Source organism: Callospermophilus lateralis, chromosome 3 (genome assembly GCF_048772815.1).
Source record: "Callospermophilus lateralis isolate mCalLat2 chromosome 3, mCalLat2.hap1, whole genome shotgun sequence".
Classification (NCBI taxonomy): domain Eukaryota; kingdom Metazoa; phylum Chordata; class Mammalia; order Rodentia; family Sciuridae; genus Callospermophilus; species Callospermophilus lateralis.
In genome coordinates this window covers 27,605,779-27,622,594 of record NC_135307.1, presented here as the reverse complement: position 1 = coordinate 27,622,594, position 16,816 = coordinate 27,605,779, and the positions used below count along the sequence as shown (strand labels likewise).

At 49.5% G+C, this 16,816-nt stretch overlaps 1 protein-coding gene and 1 non-coding gene across 2 annotated transcripts in view; both read left to right on the top strand.

Moving 5' to 3' along the window:
- Esrrb (estrogen related receptor beta) overlaps nt 1–16,816 on the top strand; it is a 158,699-nt gene that overhangs the window by 32,784 nt on the left and 109,099 nt on the right. The gene's annotated exons all lie outside the window — the stretch shown is intronic.
- Trnav-cac (transfer RNA valine (anticodon CAC)) lies at nt 8,400–8,472 on the top strand. Its single transcript has one exon. It is a non-coding gene; the product is annotated as a tRNA-Val (tRNA).

The following is a 16,816-nucleotide window of genomic DNA, read 5'->3' as shown; positions in this document are numbered from 1 at the left end:
TGGGAAGCCACTAACCCCAGGCCTGTCCCATGAGTCATCCGCCACTTCACACCTCCCCTGAAAGGCTTTCTCGGGCTTGTTCTGTACCCAGAGGAAATGCTTCATCCTCAAATGTAATTGTGTCTGAGGAGGTGTCCTCTGTGACCAGGCGGGTCACGGAGCCAACGAGTGAGTCAGCGCATCCGGCTGAGTTAATTAAAGCAGAGGGCTGCGGAGTCCAGAGCGCAGGGCTGCGAAGGTGGGCGGCGACGCCCATGAGGAACGGGCTCCCTCGGTGGCCAGCAGGGGTCACAAAGGGGTGCTGCGAATCTGTGGGGGAAAGAACCAGGGGGGCCAAGGCCGCAGCGGCTCTCCCAATGAGCTCAGTACAGGGACATAACATTGGCTCTTTCTGCTTCCTTCGCATTCTACATGATATTCATGAATAATCAGAGTTTCCTGGGACTCTTCTGTGCCCAGAGGGCTGGACCACTCTGGGAGGGGGAGGGGTAATTTCCTTAGAATGCACTGACCTTTCTGCGTGGTAGGTACCCAAGATGTCCTAGAATGGTACCCAACACATAGTAGGCACTTAATCAAAAGTCCTAGAATGAATGAAATGAATGAATAGGTTTAGATCCTCTGATTAAGGTTTAGCTGAGCTATTAGTAGCCTGATGGGTGGTGAGGAAAGAATGAAAAAAAGAGGAGCTGTTAAGTAAAAGAGAGAGATTGCAGCCACTAGGATGGAAACTCCACGGAGGTGGGATGCTTTATCTGTTCTCACTGCTGGCTCCAAGTAGGTGCTCATTAAAAGTTTAATAATTTAATAATGAATCAACAGCCAGGTGTAGTGTGCTGAGGTCCTTATACCTGCCAGGCTGAGGCAGGGGGATTATAAGTTCAAGGCCAGATTGGGCAACTTGGTGAGACCCTATCTCAAAATAAAACATTTTAAAAGTGTGGGGGGAGGTCGAGGGTACAGCTCTGTGATAGAGTGCTTGCCTAGAAGCATGTCCCTGGGTCCAATTCCTATACAGAATTAGGGGGAAAAAAAAAAAGAATGAATCGAGGAGAAAAAGAAGGAAGGAAGAAAGGAGAGAAGTGGACAGACTCAGGAAAAGGTAGGAGGCTTCCCAGCTAGGGAAGTCCTGCACACAGCTGGGTAGTAAGGTCCATGCAACCAGGAAGTGTCTAATGAAAGACGGTGTGTTTGATGCGATGTGAACAGTATGATTCTCTATCTCACTTCTTGTGCCATTTCTCAGGCTTCTGTTCCTGTGGGAGACAGGTGTTCTCTTAGAGATGATGTTGGAGATGTCTTTTCTCCCTCCTCACCCTCAATACACCCACCGATTTGCTCCAGCTTCTAAAATATCCACCTCAGAGGAAATCCCACAGAGAGCTGTCTCCTGTCCTAGATGGGCATCTGCCCCAAGTCTCTGCTCCAGAAGGAACCCGAACCTTCCCCGACAGCATGTCCTTCCTCCCGGCAGCAGGTGCTGTGGGCAGGACAGGCTTCTTGCCTAGCTCCCTTGGACAGTGGAAGGCACTGTGCTTGACACAGGCGAATTAGAGCATCCCTGCCCTGGCAAAGTCTGCTGACTTCCTAGAGAAACAGGACATGAGCACATGAGTCCGCACACCCAGAGGGATTGTGATGGGCTGAGGGGTTAGAGAAATGACCTCCTGGGAGATTGTCCAGGAGATTCAGAGTGACTGTCACAGAAGCCCCAACCTCCCAGGATGCTAGAAGCCACTAAGTCCCACGTATCTGTGTCTTCACAATGAGGCATTGGGTTGCTCTCCAGTTTTCCAATGTGGCATTTCGTTCCTTTCCAACTGAGTATCCTAAGCCAAATGGGTTGATAGTCTGTCTCCCTGAACCTGCAGCCCTCAGGTGAGCCAGGTACAATGACAGTCATATTGAGGCTTTGTGGGGTGACTGTTGAGTGAGAGACCAGTCTAGGCATGACTCCTCACAGGGCTGATGGCCCACCTGGACACAGCTGGATGGACTAGTGTGACGTTCCCTCTCCCTTTGCCCTGTCCCTCTCCAGGAATCAATGGGCAGTACATCAGTGACATGCAGCTTTGGCAGTGCTGAATGAGGCTGGCAGAGTGGGGCTGGCAGGTGAGGTGCAGGGGCCCTGGGCACACCTGCCTGCTGTCTGCCCAGCCTCTGCCAACTGCAATCACCTTTGTCATCCTGACTGGGGACCATGGGTGAGTTCATATAGAGGACAGTGATGCTGAGGCCCCTGGCTTGGGTTTGGTGCCTTTGTGGCCAGTGAGCTGGGCACCCGTGCATGGCTACCTTTTTGACCCTGATTTTGACCACTGTGTGAACCTGATCCCTGATCCTCATGAACAGGAGCATGTTAACCTGTTAACCTGTTAAAATCAGTTCCCAGGGCAGCTGAAACAGAGTCTCTACCACACATTCGATGGCTTAGAGCAACAGAAGCTGACTCCTTCACAATTCTAGAGGCTAGTCATCCAAGGTCAAGGTGCGGCAGGACTATGCTCCCTCTGAAACCTGGAGAGGGGATACTTCTATCTCTTGGTCTCACATCTGGTGCTCAGTGGCCATCGTTGGAGCCCTGGAAGTTAGGGCTTGCACATATTTTTGCGGGGAACACAATTAAACCTATAACAACCATTGATCCTCTACCTGCTGGGGGAAGGTCAGACATTACCACAAGCACACATGGTGTCTTCCCATTAACTCTCAAGAAGCAAGGTTAAGGGCAAGGGGATAGCTGATGGAAGAACATCAGCTCCAAGAAAGCAAGGATTTTCATCTGTTCTGTTTATTATTGAGTCTCCAGCACCTAAACAGGGCCTGGCACAGAGTAAGTGCTCAATAAGTATTTGTTGAATCAATGGAGTAAATTAACATGGGGGTGGAACTTCCAGAAACCAAGTGGGAACTTAACTGTGTAACCAGGGAGTATCCCTCCCTTCCCTGGCTCTTTCCTCCTCTGTAAAGTGGGGCTATAAATACTTTTTGTCCCCATCACTGGGAGTATCTGCCTGAGAACCTATGGAAACCCAGAAACTCAGTAGCTGGCACACTGTAAGTGCTCAATAAATGTTCATTAAATCAGAATATGCCCAGAGGCCTTTGTGCAGTCTGAGTTTTTAGGCAGCTGGCGTGATGTCAGCACCCTGGGTGGCCACTTAACTTTTCGGCCCTAACCAGTGGTCTGCTAGGGAGAAAGTGACAGACCATCCCTGGGAAGTAGGAGGAGCAGGGTAACTAGGGATTATTACAGGGCACCAGTTAAGGGCACAGACCCTGCCACACAGAGTGGGAAGGCGGGTTCAAATCCCAGCTCGGGCCCTGGCTAGTGGTGGGGCTTCTGGCACTCGGAGGCCAGTTTCTCTGACCCTATAATGAGCACAGTGGTAGCATCTGCTTTACGGGTAGTGGCCAGTGTCTAATGACTGGCACATGGGTGACTTGGTGGTACTAGTGTCACTCTTCTAAACCCTCCGCCCGGTCGCTCCGTGCTAGATCACTGGAAAGCCCTGACCTCGAACTCTACCGCACCCCGCGGGGTTTCCTTCCCGCAGCGCGCACACCGCCCACCGCTGGTGCCCACCCGCTGTCCCGCGGCGGAGCGCTCCGCAAACTCCGAGATCCAGCGCGCCCTCTGGTGGCGCACGGCTCGGCATCGGTCGCGCGAGGTCACCCAGTGGGCGCCTCCCGCAGCTCCTTCGCTTGGCCGGCATTCCGAGGCGCCCTGGGTCTTGCCCTTCCTCCTCGGTGGCGTCGGTGAGCAGAGCTGCCTCGCTCTGTGCCTCCCTCGCGCACGCGTGCGCCTGTCCGGGAGGGCGCCGAGTGCAGCCGGGCGCTGGGGAGACAGTGGGCGGAATCCCAGGCGGTTGCCGGGCTTGTCCTCCGGTTTCCAGCCTCAACGTAGGGAGCACTGATGATGGGCGTCCCTTTTGCAGTCCCTGATCTACCACTTCTTCTCTGGTGTGAGGAAGCAAACAGCAAGGCAGCTAGAAGAATATGACATCTGCCAATTTGCCTGTATTTAGAGTCACCTGTGTGACCATTTCCATCCCTAGGTCTGGGGGACTCCCCGCCCCCGTGCGGTTGTGTGGGCCTGTTTAGCCGTCCAGCCCCATCATTTGTCATGGCCAGCATTTATCAAACAGCCTGTGCGGGGTGCTGTTTTAAGTGCTCTGGGTGTACAGTTCACCTTATCCAAACAACAGAAGGACCTACAGCTGCATTCGCACTTAGGACGACACTGAGGCACAGAGAGGGTAAGAACTTGTCCAAGATCACAGAGCAGAGATTTGAATCCCGAGAGTATAGCCTCAAGCTGATGTCACCGCCTCACCTCTCACGGCCTCCCCCACTGAATTCTGGTAGTCGCCTCTACTTGCCTGCCCTTGCCGATATATACCCTGACCTCTCCATCTGCGCTGCTTGCTTGGCAAGCTCCACTGGGAGCTCCTCCCTGCCCCTCTGTGCCCCCAGGTCCCCACCCCATGGGCTTGTCATCTGTGTCACTATGCCTCTGCTACTAGGCTGTGGCTATTTGCATTTGTGCTCCCCACCACCCAGCACTGTGCTAGGCACACAGCAGGTGCTCCTGGGATGGAGCCAGCCTCAGAGAGCAGCAGCCTTTCCCCAGGGATCCAGCTGAGCTCACGGTTGTGTTTGAAAGGAGCATTTTAGAGATGGAAATGCTGAGGTCACAGGGCTGCTGCGGGATCCAGCTGCACAGAGCAAACCAAACAGACTGTGAGAGACAAGTGTGACCCACAGAACCTGCAGGCGGCCCCAGGGGCAAAGAGTAGCCTGTTTGTCTAGGGAGTCCTGGGCTTGGGCTGCACAGACCAAGGAGGAGAAGATTTGAAACCAACATTTCGTGTATTTTCTGGGGTCTTGCCTTGAAAGATGTCATCCTTGGGGTATCGCTTCCTTCCTGGGTCTCCTTTCCAGGTGGCCTTTGCAGTTTGAAGCAGGGACCAGGCAGCCAGAGGCAGTGGAGACCACAGGAGGAGTCAGAGGAGTTGGGGACAAAGATGGATACAGTAGGGGAGCCGCTGTCAGGGCAGCTGGGGCCCAGAGCAATGTCTGTGGGAACAGGAGTAGAGTAGAGGAGTAGAGGCCCCAATGCACATTGACGCGCCTTTGTCCCTTTAATGACTACAGCGTTGGCTCCACTCCCCCCACCCCCCACCCCCATGTTGTTCCCAAGCCATGTTCAAGGCTCAGTGAGAGCTCACCTTGCTCCCTGAGCCCGCAGGACGTGCTTCCCTCCCCCTTCCCCGTACTCTGCAGAGTCCCTGCCACTGAGCACTGGAGCTCAACTGTGTCACTGCAGGGACTTCCAGGCCAGCCTGGTTTTCCCTGCTGTAGTAGGTCCTTCTCCAGGAGAAGGACCAGGGCTTCTGGGCTCCCTTTGTCCCCCCCACCCCCAGTGGCCAGCATAATGCTGGGTACTATTAAATGCTCAAGGATGGGCAGGTGGTTCCTCCTCAGTTGCCTCCTCTGTGAAATGGGAATGATGGATTCCTGCGAGGCTGCATCAGAGCGCCCAGCACCCAGCACGAGGTCATTCCAGGTGAGTGCCCCATCTTTCCTGCGGGCGCATTCCTGCTGAGCCTCTGACTTCCTGTTCCCACCCGAGAATGATCTGTGGTGGTCAGCAATCTCCTGTCCCCCACTCTGGGCTCGGGTGACTGGGGTTCAGAGGTTCAGATGCCCGCTCCTCTGCCTTCTGGGAGCAGCTAGAGGGAGCAGCTAGAGGGAAGCGCAGGGGCTCACTGGGCACCAGCTGCGCAGAGGTGGGTCTCTCTTGTTCCTGCAATGCCCACTGGAACCCTGAGGGGCTCAGGGTAGAAGTTCAAGACCAGCCGTCACCCACTTGACCTGCTGGGGCCTCTTACCACCTTCCCTGCTAACAGATGGGGGATCATGGGGGGAGGGGTCAGAAAGGGGCTGGGGACAATGTGGCATGGGCATGAGCAGAGCCTTCTTACCTTTTCTGTGTCTTCTATGGCTTCAAGTAAAGCCTTGGCCCCTCAGTGTGTCCCCAGGGCTTTAGTAAGTGGATATTAACACTCACAGTCATCCTTGGAGGCAGAACCACGCCTCCCACAACTGACAAAGAAAGAGCTGCAGAAAGGCTAAAGGACTTGCTTAAATTATACACCTGTCCTCAGAATCCAGCTTTGGAAACCTGTGGGTTTGTTTGTTTGTTTGTTTGTTTTGTTTTGTTTTGTACTGGGGATTGAACCCAGAGGTACTTAACCACTGAGCCACATCCCCAGCTTTTTAAAAATAATTTTATTTAGAGACAGGGTCTCTCTGAGTTGCTTACGACCTCACTAAGTTGCTGAGACTGGCTTTGAACTTGCAATCCTCCTGCCTCAGCCTCCCGAGCTGCTGGGATTATGGGCGTGCGCCACAGCACCTGGATGAAACCCGTGTTCTTGAGCAGTATGTTGTGCTGTCACCAGGGTGACATGTAAAAACATAACTCCGCAGCCTGATTTCATCTAGTTGCAGCTGGCCTGTTTGGCCCTGGGCTCACGTTGCCCGAGTGATTGGTTCTCACCCCTTAGACCTCCTGCTCTCTGCTGTCTTCTCTGGGCTCACTCTAGCCTCGTCTTACCCTCTGGGCATCTCCCACATTTCAAAGGGAAGAGGAAAGTCCCTTGGGGACTGGGGGCCAAGAAGCACATGAATTAGTAATCACACCCATCCAGCCCCGGCTGGGCCACTGGGATGGCTCTGGGCAGCTGCACCTCTGTAGGTCTGGACCTGGTCTTCCTCTGTGCAGTTTCGTGGCCCCTTGCTGCTCCTGCTCCTGTCACGATTTCCATCTGGCTTAAGGAAAGGGCTTTGTGAGGCGTTGATGGCCAATATTTCCTGGGGGTATGCCCAGGGAAGCTCTCCGCGGACCCCACCTGCCCTACACATGCAACCCCTGGAGAAGGCTGTCTGGGCTCCCGTTTGGGGTTCCTGCCTAGGGTCCCTGCCTAGCTGCAGGCCACCTGATGGACATCTATTGGTACCTGCCACTCATACCCAATGCTACCAAAAGTATTCTTCTGGATACCCACGATGATGGGAGAGAGGAGTCTATCTCCGGAATTATTGGGGGCTGGGAAAAGCTAAGAAATGCACAAAAGTACTATCCCAAATGGGATTTGACTTTTTCCTTTTTTTTAAAGTTCAATTAATAATAATAATAATAAAGTGCAGGTATTTTTTTTAAAAGTACTATTAAAATATCCAGGGCATTTCTGAGAGCTGTTTCTAAGGAAATAAAATAATTCCAGAGAAGAAAAAGTAATCACAAGCAGGGGCCGTAGCCCAAAGGTGGAGGTGTGGCCGAGTCCTTGGAGGTGCTGGTAGAATGGGGGTTACATGATGCTGAGGAGGAGTGTCTCACAACATGGAATTTTAGTATGACAATAAGATAAAACACAAAGCCACAGAGGTTATATGTGCAGGAGGGAATGAGTGACACCCAAATAAGTTTGGTATAAGTGAAGTGACCAGGAGAGTAATTTGACTGCTTTCAAATAATATTCCTTGTTTTAAAATAATTTTTCTACTTTAAAATACTCCTGAAATTAAAAAGAAATGAATGAGGCAGGAGTCATGATGGGGTGTGAGGGAGACAGATGGGGGCTGGCAGTGTTTGACTTCTTAACCTGGGTGCAGGGTGCACAGTCTGAGTCAACAGGACACCAGGAAGTGTGAACCTACCTGTGATGTGTTGTACTTCAATAAAAAATTGAAATATAGGGCTGGGGTTGCAAAGCCTGTGCTTGGCCTGTGCTCCTTAGCACCACCAAAAAAGAAAAGAAAAGAAGTGGGAAAAAAAAGATTAATAAAAAAGAAATGGTGATCAACTTGTGTGCAATAAGATGAGAAATGAAGCCTGCATGGCCAGTGGCTAGTGGTTTTCCCCCTAAAATGTTCTCCTATTTAAAATTAGTAATTCCGACTGCTTGGGAGGCTGAGGCAGAAGAATCCCAAGTTTGAGGTCAGCCTCAGCAACTTAGTTTGAAACCCTATCTCAAAATAAAATTAAGCCAGGCATGGTGGTGCACACCTATAATCCCAGCAGCTCTGGAGGCTGAGGCAAGAAGATCGTGAGTTCAAAGCCAGCCTCAGCAAAAGCAAAGCACTAAGCAACTCAGTGAGATCCTGTCTCTAAATAAAAATACAAAATAAGGTTGTGGATGAGGCTCAGTGGTTAAGTGCCCCTAAGTTCAATCCCCAGTACCCAAAATAAATAAATAAATTGAATTAAATTAAAAGGTCTGGGGCTGTAGCTCAGTGGTAGAGCACTTACCTAGCATGTGTGAGGCCCTGAGTTCCATTACCAGTATAAATAAATAAATAAATACTGGTTTTAAGAGCTATTTTCTTGGACTGGGAATATAGCTCAGTTGGTAGAGTGCTTGCCTCACATGCACAAGGCCCTGGGTTCAATCCCCAGCACCACCAGGGAAAAAAAAAAAAAAAAGTTGTTTCCTCTGGGTTTTTTTGAAGCTGAAGATATGAGCTATAGGAAGATTGACTGAAGAACTTAAAATATTTAATGTTTGTGAAAACTTTAGTAGTTCCCAATCTGGAGGTCCCCTCCCCCCTCCCCCCCCCCTCAACCAGGGACACTTAAGCACTGTGCAACATCCTCGGCACTTTTTTATTTTTATTATTTTGAGACAGTTCTCATTAAGTTGCCCAGGCTGACTGCTGGCCTGTGGAACCCTCTTTGAGAACCAAGGTCCTAAAATAACCCTCTAAGATCAATAAATGTTCATTGCATCTGGTTGTGTTTATTTTTAAATTTTCATTTTTTGCAGTGCTGGGGATGGAATCCAGGGCGGGGCACACGCTAGGCAGGAGCTCTGCCACGGAGCCCCAGCCCCAGCCCTTGTTTATTGTCTTGAAATAGTAAACTTTTAAATAAATGTGAGCCCCCAAAGGTCTCCCAAATGGAGGGCCATTGCTGACGAATATCAAGGCATTTTCTTCCTTCTGTAAACTGCAGCTGCTGTTAGGTCTTGATTAGGATCATGTCTATTGGAAGAGGATGTCGGTGCCTGGAATCATCTGGCTCTGTGACCTGTGCAGAATGAGTTGATGTGAACTCACTTATTGACACCTTCCCAAAACTCTAGCCTACGCTGATATAGGGTGAGCATCCCAATCCCAAAATCCAAAATGCTCCCAAAATATAAAACTTTCTAGGCACCAATGGGACACCAGAAGAGGAAAATCCCACACCCGACCTCGTGTGACAGGTCACAGTAAAAATGCAGGCACACTAAAAATATTGTATAAGATTACCTTTAGGCTATGTGTATAAGGTGTTTATGAAGCATAAATGGATTTCATGTTTAAACGGGTCCCAGCCCCAAGATATTTTATTATGTATATGCAAATATTCCAAAATCCTAAAATACATCTGGTCCAGTTTCAGGTAAGGGAGACTCAACCCGTATTGGTGTTGCCAGATTCAAACAGGACATACAGGTAAACTCATTCAAGCATGGGGAAATGAACAAATTAAAACTATTGGCATTATATCTTTAAATACAAGTGTATGCCTGTTTAGGGGTGAAAAGGCATTAAACATTTATTGAGCTATTACTCAATACCCTGTGTAGTGCCAGGCACTACCCAGAGAGCTTATATGCTTGTCTCATTTTATCCTCCTAACCTGGGTCATCAGTGCCGTCATTATCTGCATTGCCAAAGTCGAGTAACTTACCCAAAGCTCCATGGCTTATAATAGAGGAGTCAGGATTGGCACCCAGGTCCAGAGCCTGTACTGTGTCACAGACAGAGCCCAAAGGGCACACGTTCACCTCCTCTCAGAACCCCCTGGGGAAGTGCCAGTGGTGGGAGCCCAGAGCTGACTGCATGGGGAGGCCAGGAGACACATGGGGTTGAGGGAGGGCTTGGTTGAGGAGGTAGGATTTGGAGAAGGCAGGCATATTTGGGAGGAGGAGGAAACAATGTTCGGGGAAAAGATCCAGGAAGGAATGTGGTGTGACTGATATTCGCCAGGACTCTTGGGAGTCAACAAAATGCAATTCACAGATCAGAAGCCTCAGAAGGTCATATCTCTGCTGTTTCTAGAGCAGATTCTGTCTTCAGGTATGGCTGGATCCAGGAACCATCAGGACTTCCCTCTCCTTATTTTCTGACTTTTCCAAAGAGGCATAATAGAAAAAGAAGGAGAAAAGTTTGGAAATAAGGCTCATGTCAGGCTGCCAGGGCCTACTTTCCAATTGCCTGAGAATACTGCTGGAGGGTTTCAGGTCCCTGAGAGGGGATATACATGCCAAGGGCTCTCTTCCTCCCTTTCTGGGTGAGTGTGGCAGCTGGTGAGCTTGCTGCTGGCACCCTGCATCCCTGTTGCACTGATACGCTGTTCTTGTCTGGATCTCGCCTGACGTTGACAATCTGATCTTGTGCAGCACATCCCCACAATCTCTGGAAAGACTGGCTCTACTCAGTTGCAGACAGAGGAATTGGGAGAGAGTGTTCTTGTCTGTTTTTTGAATTCCAGAGACTGGGTAATCCATAAAAGACAGAAATTTATTTCTTAGGAGTTTGGGAAGTCCAAGGTTGAGGGGCTTATAAATGGCAAGGGCATCTTGTCGCATCATCCCATGGCAGAAGGCAGAGGAGCAAGAGCTCATGACCTGGGAGCCTATTAAAAGCTGCACTCTCAACATTGTTGCAATGGGGATTAAGTTCCTAACAGATGAACCATAGAGAGGGACAGCAGAAACAACTGACCGTGTCTGTAGGAAGCGGGAAGCCCCGAAGATCAAGTGGGCAAGAGAGAGCCCACCCAGATGTGCAAACTTTTAAACCACTGTGTTCTCAGAACATGATCCAGAGAAAGTCCCCGGCACTGACCCATTAGATTAACGGCTCCTCCCTTTCCAGGGCACAGAGGAGGGGTGTGGGGAGAGGAGGCAGGAGGCCGCCTTTCTCTGGTTTCATTTGTTGAGCACCTCCCCAGGTCCACCCCTTGCAGATTGCTTTACCTCAGGCTATATTGTGACGATAGTCAACTTAGATGATGAAGACGCTGCTGTCACTCTGCCGCTCTGGTTTCAGATCTGTGGTTACCTGTCTACCTTTCTGGGTTGCTTCATACTGTCCAAGGACGTGTTTCATATCTATTCATTTAATCTGCAAGCCCACCACCCTACCAAGAAGGGACCCAGGAGGGTGGCAGAGGGTGGATTGCCTCTACTCCCACCTCTGCAGCAGATGGAAGAGAGGTACTACCTGCCTTTGACTAGGAGTTAGCAAGATCCGAGAGAGAATATCCAGGAAGGGCTCTTAAATGTCAGAACATCTTCTACGCATATGTCGTAGGCATGGCTTCTACCCTACTTGGAGGTACTTCCTCCTGACTCCTCCTGCAGACCTTGGGCAGTGAATGAGCACAGTTGAGAAGCTGTGTCTCTGCGTTCGGCTCATCTAGACCGTCCTACGCTGAAGACCTCACAACACACCCCAGATGGCATGGTGGTCTAGTGTTGAGGCAGGTGAGGTCAGCGGCTCACATCTTCCTGTCTGGGCTGTTGTCTGATGCCACCCAAGGAGGTTGCATTGAGAGGTGCCTTGAGAGGGGAGGCTAGATAAGAGGGGGTGCTCAAGCTAGTCACACCCCTCTGCACAGCAGTGAGGCAAAGTGAGCTCAGGTGAGAGACTCAATCGCCCTTGTCTCTCTATTGCTTGCCAAAGGTCCTCTGCAGCAGAAAGGGTTAGCGTTTGGATTTTTACATATTGATGACTCTTCTTCCAAGATTAAGAGAGAGAAGTAATACATACACTGTCTGGGCGGGAGACAGGGGAATTGGAAAGATGATATTGGATTTCCATGAAACTCCATGTCTGGAAGACAACGAAGACTCAAAACAGAGCTATGGCGCCTCTCATGATGGTTCTGACCATGTGACCTTATCCTTGACCTTATGTGAAACTCTATGGCTCTCCAAGGTGGACCCGCCATTGGGTTTTATGGTCGGGGAGCTCATGGGAAATGGCAGAAGGTATGACCGGCCATGCTCCAGTCATATCTGGAAAGATACGCTTGACCCTCCATGGTCTGGGGATGGGATGGGTCAGAGAGGAGCACGTGATTAGCACTGGTATGGGTTGTCACGGGGAATAAGATCAGTCACTAGCTAGTGTCTCGGTTGCACTCTGCTCTGGGGCTGCTGAGCCTTGCCACGTTTAAGTGCAGTGTAGACACGGGGCATGTGGTAGTGGAGAGCATGGCTGAGTCAGGTCTCTCTCCCCACAGCTGAGATCAGAACCTCTCCTCGGGAAAAGAGGGGACACCCAGTAGGGTGACCACTTTGTATATATCAGACACACGCAGAGAGTGCCACAAACCATTTTATAGACCAAGGACACATGGACAGAGAAGTACATAGTGTCCAGGGTCATGTTGCTAATGTAGCATGGAAAAAGGTTTTGAATTCAGGTCTGCCAGACTCCGAAGTCAGGTTCTTCTTTGCCAATATCAACATTCCTAGTAACGGTTCTTCATGACTGATTCAAAATCCACATGGACATTGTGATCCTAGTTGAAAACCACCAAGTCACACGACCCTGGATGATGAATGGGCTTTGAACTCATTTTAAGTGTGCTGCCAGACACCAAAATGATGTTGCTTCATACTGAGTGACTGGCAAGGGACATTGACCTAAGAAGTAAGGGGTTAGGGCAGGATGGTTGCTGACCTTTACCCAAGGCCTCCTCTAACACGGCCCCAGGGGTGTCCAGAAAGGATGCTGTTCTAGGAATGGGTCTGATATTTAGTAGTGATTCCTCCTTCCCTCCCTCCATCCCTTTTTCCTTCTTTCCTTCCTCTCCCTCCTTCTCTCCCTTCCTATCTTTCTTGCTGTTTCTAAAGAACACTGATTTCAGAGATACCATTTAGATTTTCAAAGCACGCTCCAGGGAGACCTGGGGACTCTGTTGAGATGGTTCACGGGATTCCTGGGGTGGGGGGGAGGATCACCAAGAATAGGATGGCCCTTTCTTCCCAGTGGCCTGAACCAGAACACCACTTTCTTGCTGCTGTAGGTATCCGGCGTTTATGTGCATTCCATCTGAAGAAGGACTATTTTGGCTTTTTCTAAAAGTCTGGCAACCGTTGCTTTCAAATGATGCTTTTGCAATCCCATAGGCAAAACCACTTCCGCTTGTGGAGGACTCTCTCCCCTTTGAATCCAAGAGACCTAGAGCTGTTAAGGAACTAAGTCTCTGTAAAGATCCTTCCTCTAGCACATCCTTTGATACTAGGAGCAAGAAGTGACTCTCTCCTTGCTTGAGTGGCGAGGTTAGAGAGGCTCCCAGGAAGAAAAGAAAATGTGTGTTGGTTGATGTTGGAAGAGACAGGAAAATAAAACCACCTATATGTTCTGGTTGTGGCCTTGGTCATCGGAAAGTGAAGGAACAGGAGGTAATGAGCCCCCCGTGTTTTATTAGGGAATTTCTTCTCCCTTCAGAGGGGACTCCTCATTTCCTGGGTGCACACGCAGAAACCCTTGAGGGCATCCAGCTGGCTTCAGAATCGCTGCCCATTTGAATCCGATCCAACCAAGCAAATTGGCCTTAATGGGGAAATTTTGCTTGGCAGTAGATGGTCTTCCTTTTCGTCACCTCCTCCTTCTCTTCCGGCTGCCCTTCACTTTGCCCAAGTCATAGAAAGTTAAAATAGACCCTCTGGCATCGTCCCAGAGAATCCGTTGGTTTCTTCCCCAACATCACATTCTTTCTCACATTGTCTCCCTTCAGTGCTGAGAGCTCACCTCATTCCAACTTAAAAGGACTCTCCTGCTCCGGATGGACTTGCTGTGTACGTAGGAGGGGGATGGGTCTGACCCACAGGGCCTCTTACAAGTTGGTTGTGAGTAGGGACGTGTTCCCTCTGTTCTCCTTTATGGTTAGCATCTCAAGCTAGCCCACAAAAATTCTCTTCCTTAGTCCTAAGATGCTGCATTGGTGTGACATCTGTTGAGGTGTCGTGGAGGAACCGACAGACAGTTTTGGGGTGAACTTGACTTGAGTTCTAATTCCAGATTGTCTTCTGGCCTCAAGACACTTTGCCTCAGAACTTTAGTTATCTTATCAGTCCATAAAAGGAGGATGATGGTACCCACTGTGGATGTGAGGCGAGCTTGGTTTACCCCAAGGTGAGACTTTAGGCAAAACAATGCCAAGTGCCTAGCACTGTGCAGATGCTGGGGGGTGCTGGGGGGTGCTGGCTTCCTCGTGACCCTGCTGTCTGCAGTCGTGAGTCTGAAGACTCGTGAGATAGTCGTATGCTTCTCATGAAAAGGGGGTAGAAAATGAAAATGCTATACTTTAGTAATTAACCAAAAAACAGGGAAACCAACCACGTGATTGAAGAAGAAATAAAGCTGGTGTCTTTACTGCTAGTTGATAAAAGGCAGAATTATTCAGTTAGAGAAAGATGGAATAGCTGGGCAAATGATGCACAGGAGATTTCTAGACTCTTTCAAGGGCTTGAGGATGGTTATTGCTTATTTATTTGGGGGTGAGTTCTCTTTAAGATGTCCCAGGGAAATGTGAACTCTTGCCCTTTTGTATTTCTCAGAACCACCAACCCGGCTGGAGGGTAGGAAGAGACAGGAGTAAGTGGGCCCAAGGAAGGCAGGGTGTAGCTGCTGCACCTCAAGTACTTGACCCGCGGATTGGATCATTTTTAACAATCATTCTCCCCGTACACCAAAGCTATGCTAGTAACAATCACACGATGATAAATAATAACCATTATTTTTCTGATCTGTTGATCAATCCCAAACTGAACCATAAATGATTCAAAATAATGAAGAATAAATTTCAATTTTCAAGGTATTCAATTTCAGTAAAATTTGTCATGTATGAACTAATGTTTGAATTTATCAACATTATATCTCACTGCTCTTCCTCTGTTTCACTGATTTCCATTTTAAGTGCAAACAGAATTTCCAAATGGGATTTGGGGGTGCAGCTCAGTGATGGAGCACTTGCCTAGCATGCATGAGGCCCTGGATTTGATTCCCCAGCACCACACATAGACACACACACTCACACACACACACACACACTCACACACATACACACACACACACACACACACACACACAGTAAAATAATTCCAGGTGATCATATAGAACAGCCAGACTGAAATAACTCAAGTTCTTTGTCTTTAGAATCACTACACTACCACTGTTTGAGTCTACTGTTTTTTTTTTTTTTTTCTTCTTTTTTTTCTTTCTGGGAGGAGAGAGGGAAGTACTAGAAATTGAACTCAGGGGCATGCAACCACTGAGCCACATCCCCAGCCCTATTTAGTATTTTATTTAGAGACAGGGTCTCACTGAATTGTTAGTACCTTTCTGAGGCTGAGGCTGGCTTTGAACTTGGGATCCTCCTGCCTCAGCCTCCCCAGCCACTCGATTAGGGTGTGCCACCACGCCTTGCTGAGTCTACTATTTGAACACAGAGATATGTAGCACTGCAGGGTCTGAGACTGGAAATGTGCCCTAAGAGAACTTAAAAGATTCTGAGCTATTGTGAATTTACTTTTGAAACATGCTTGTAGCTTGTGTGTCTGTGTTTGAGTATGTACGTGCGGCTTGATCACTTTTCTATGAGGGATGTAATGTATATTTAAGAATAGGTAATAAAGAGGTGGACCAGTGGTGCCCACATGCTGGTCTGTTCCCACCTCCCTGCCCATGAGACACCACCAGCTGCAGCAGAAAATATTGGTTGCCTCCCACTCCCAAATCATTCCTGCTTCCTCTTCTAACAAAAGTGGATTTATTTGTTATTAAATATCAATATGCCCTGGAAAATTAAAGCCCTCCTCTTCCTTCAGGGAGTGAACACATTCTAAGCCAATCATGGTGGGTCATTGCTCTTTTGACAGTGATGGGTTTGGCGTGAGCATGTGACTGGATTCTGGCTAATAGTGAGAGTAAATCTTCTGGGGTGGAGGGCGGGAGTTTCCGGGAAAGATCTTCCTCAGGACTGAATGCAAATCAAAGCAAACAAGCACATAAAAAAATAAGCTGAGAAATAAGGAGTGATGTTTCCTCAACATAAATGCTCACGTGCGTGCGTTCATCCGCTTCCTGGGTTTGGACAATGGGGTGAGGAAGTGATGCCTGAGGCCACAAGAACCACCCTTCAGCCATGACAGGACAAGCTGAGGGCACACACTGATAAGCTGCAGATGGCCCAACTAAAAGTTGAACCTCTGTCCCTGGAACGTTTGCCCCATGAGATCATAGACTGGCGCCCTGCAAGCCACGGTCACTTGAGGTGCGTGTTGCTTGAAGCCAAAGCTGGTTGGAGTTACCCTTGGATGTGTGTGGGTGGGGGCAAGGTGGTCACTTAGGGCAGCAATGTCTCTCAGGGCAGAGAAAACCAGGGGAAGGAGATCACGATGGGTACGTGCCTCTAGGCTATGGCAGGAGACGAAAGGGGGTCAGGGCAGAGAGCTGCTGTTGGCCTCGGATGCCACCATCCAGCTGAACATCTTGCCACCTGACATGGGACCAGAATTCTGGGTGGTGGTTGAGAGGACGGTGCAGGGTCCCTGTGGGCCTTTGTAAGAAAGTGACTCTGTAGCTAGCGTGGTGACCACTAGTAATCCATCAGCCGTTGAACTCCTTCAACCCCCTTCCTGGGGACTGCAAATAATAAAATGGTTTAAATGGAGAGGGAGTGGGTGGCCCTGGGCCACTTGCTTCAGTCCTGGTTTTCTAGAAAACAGAGCCATGAGCCAGGCCT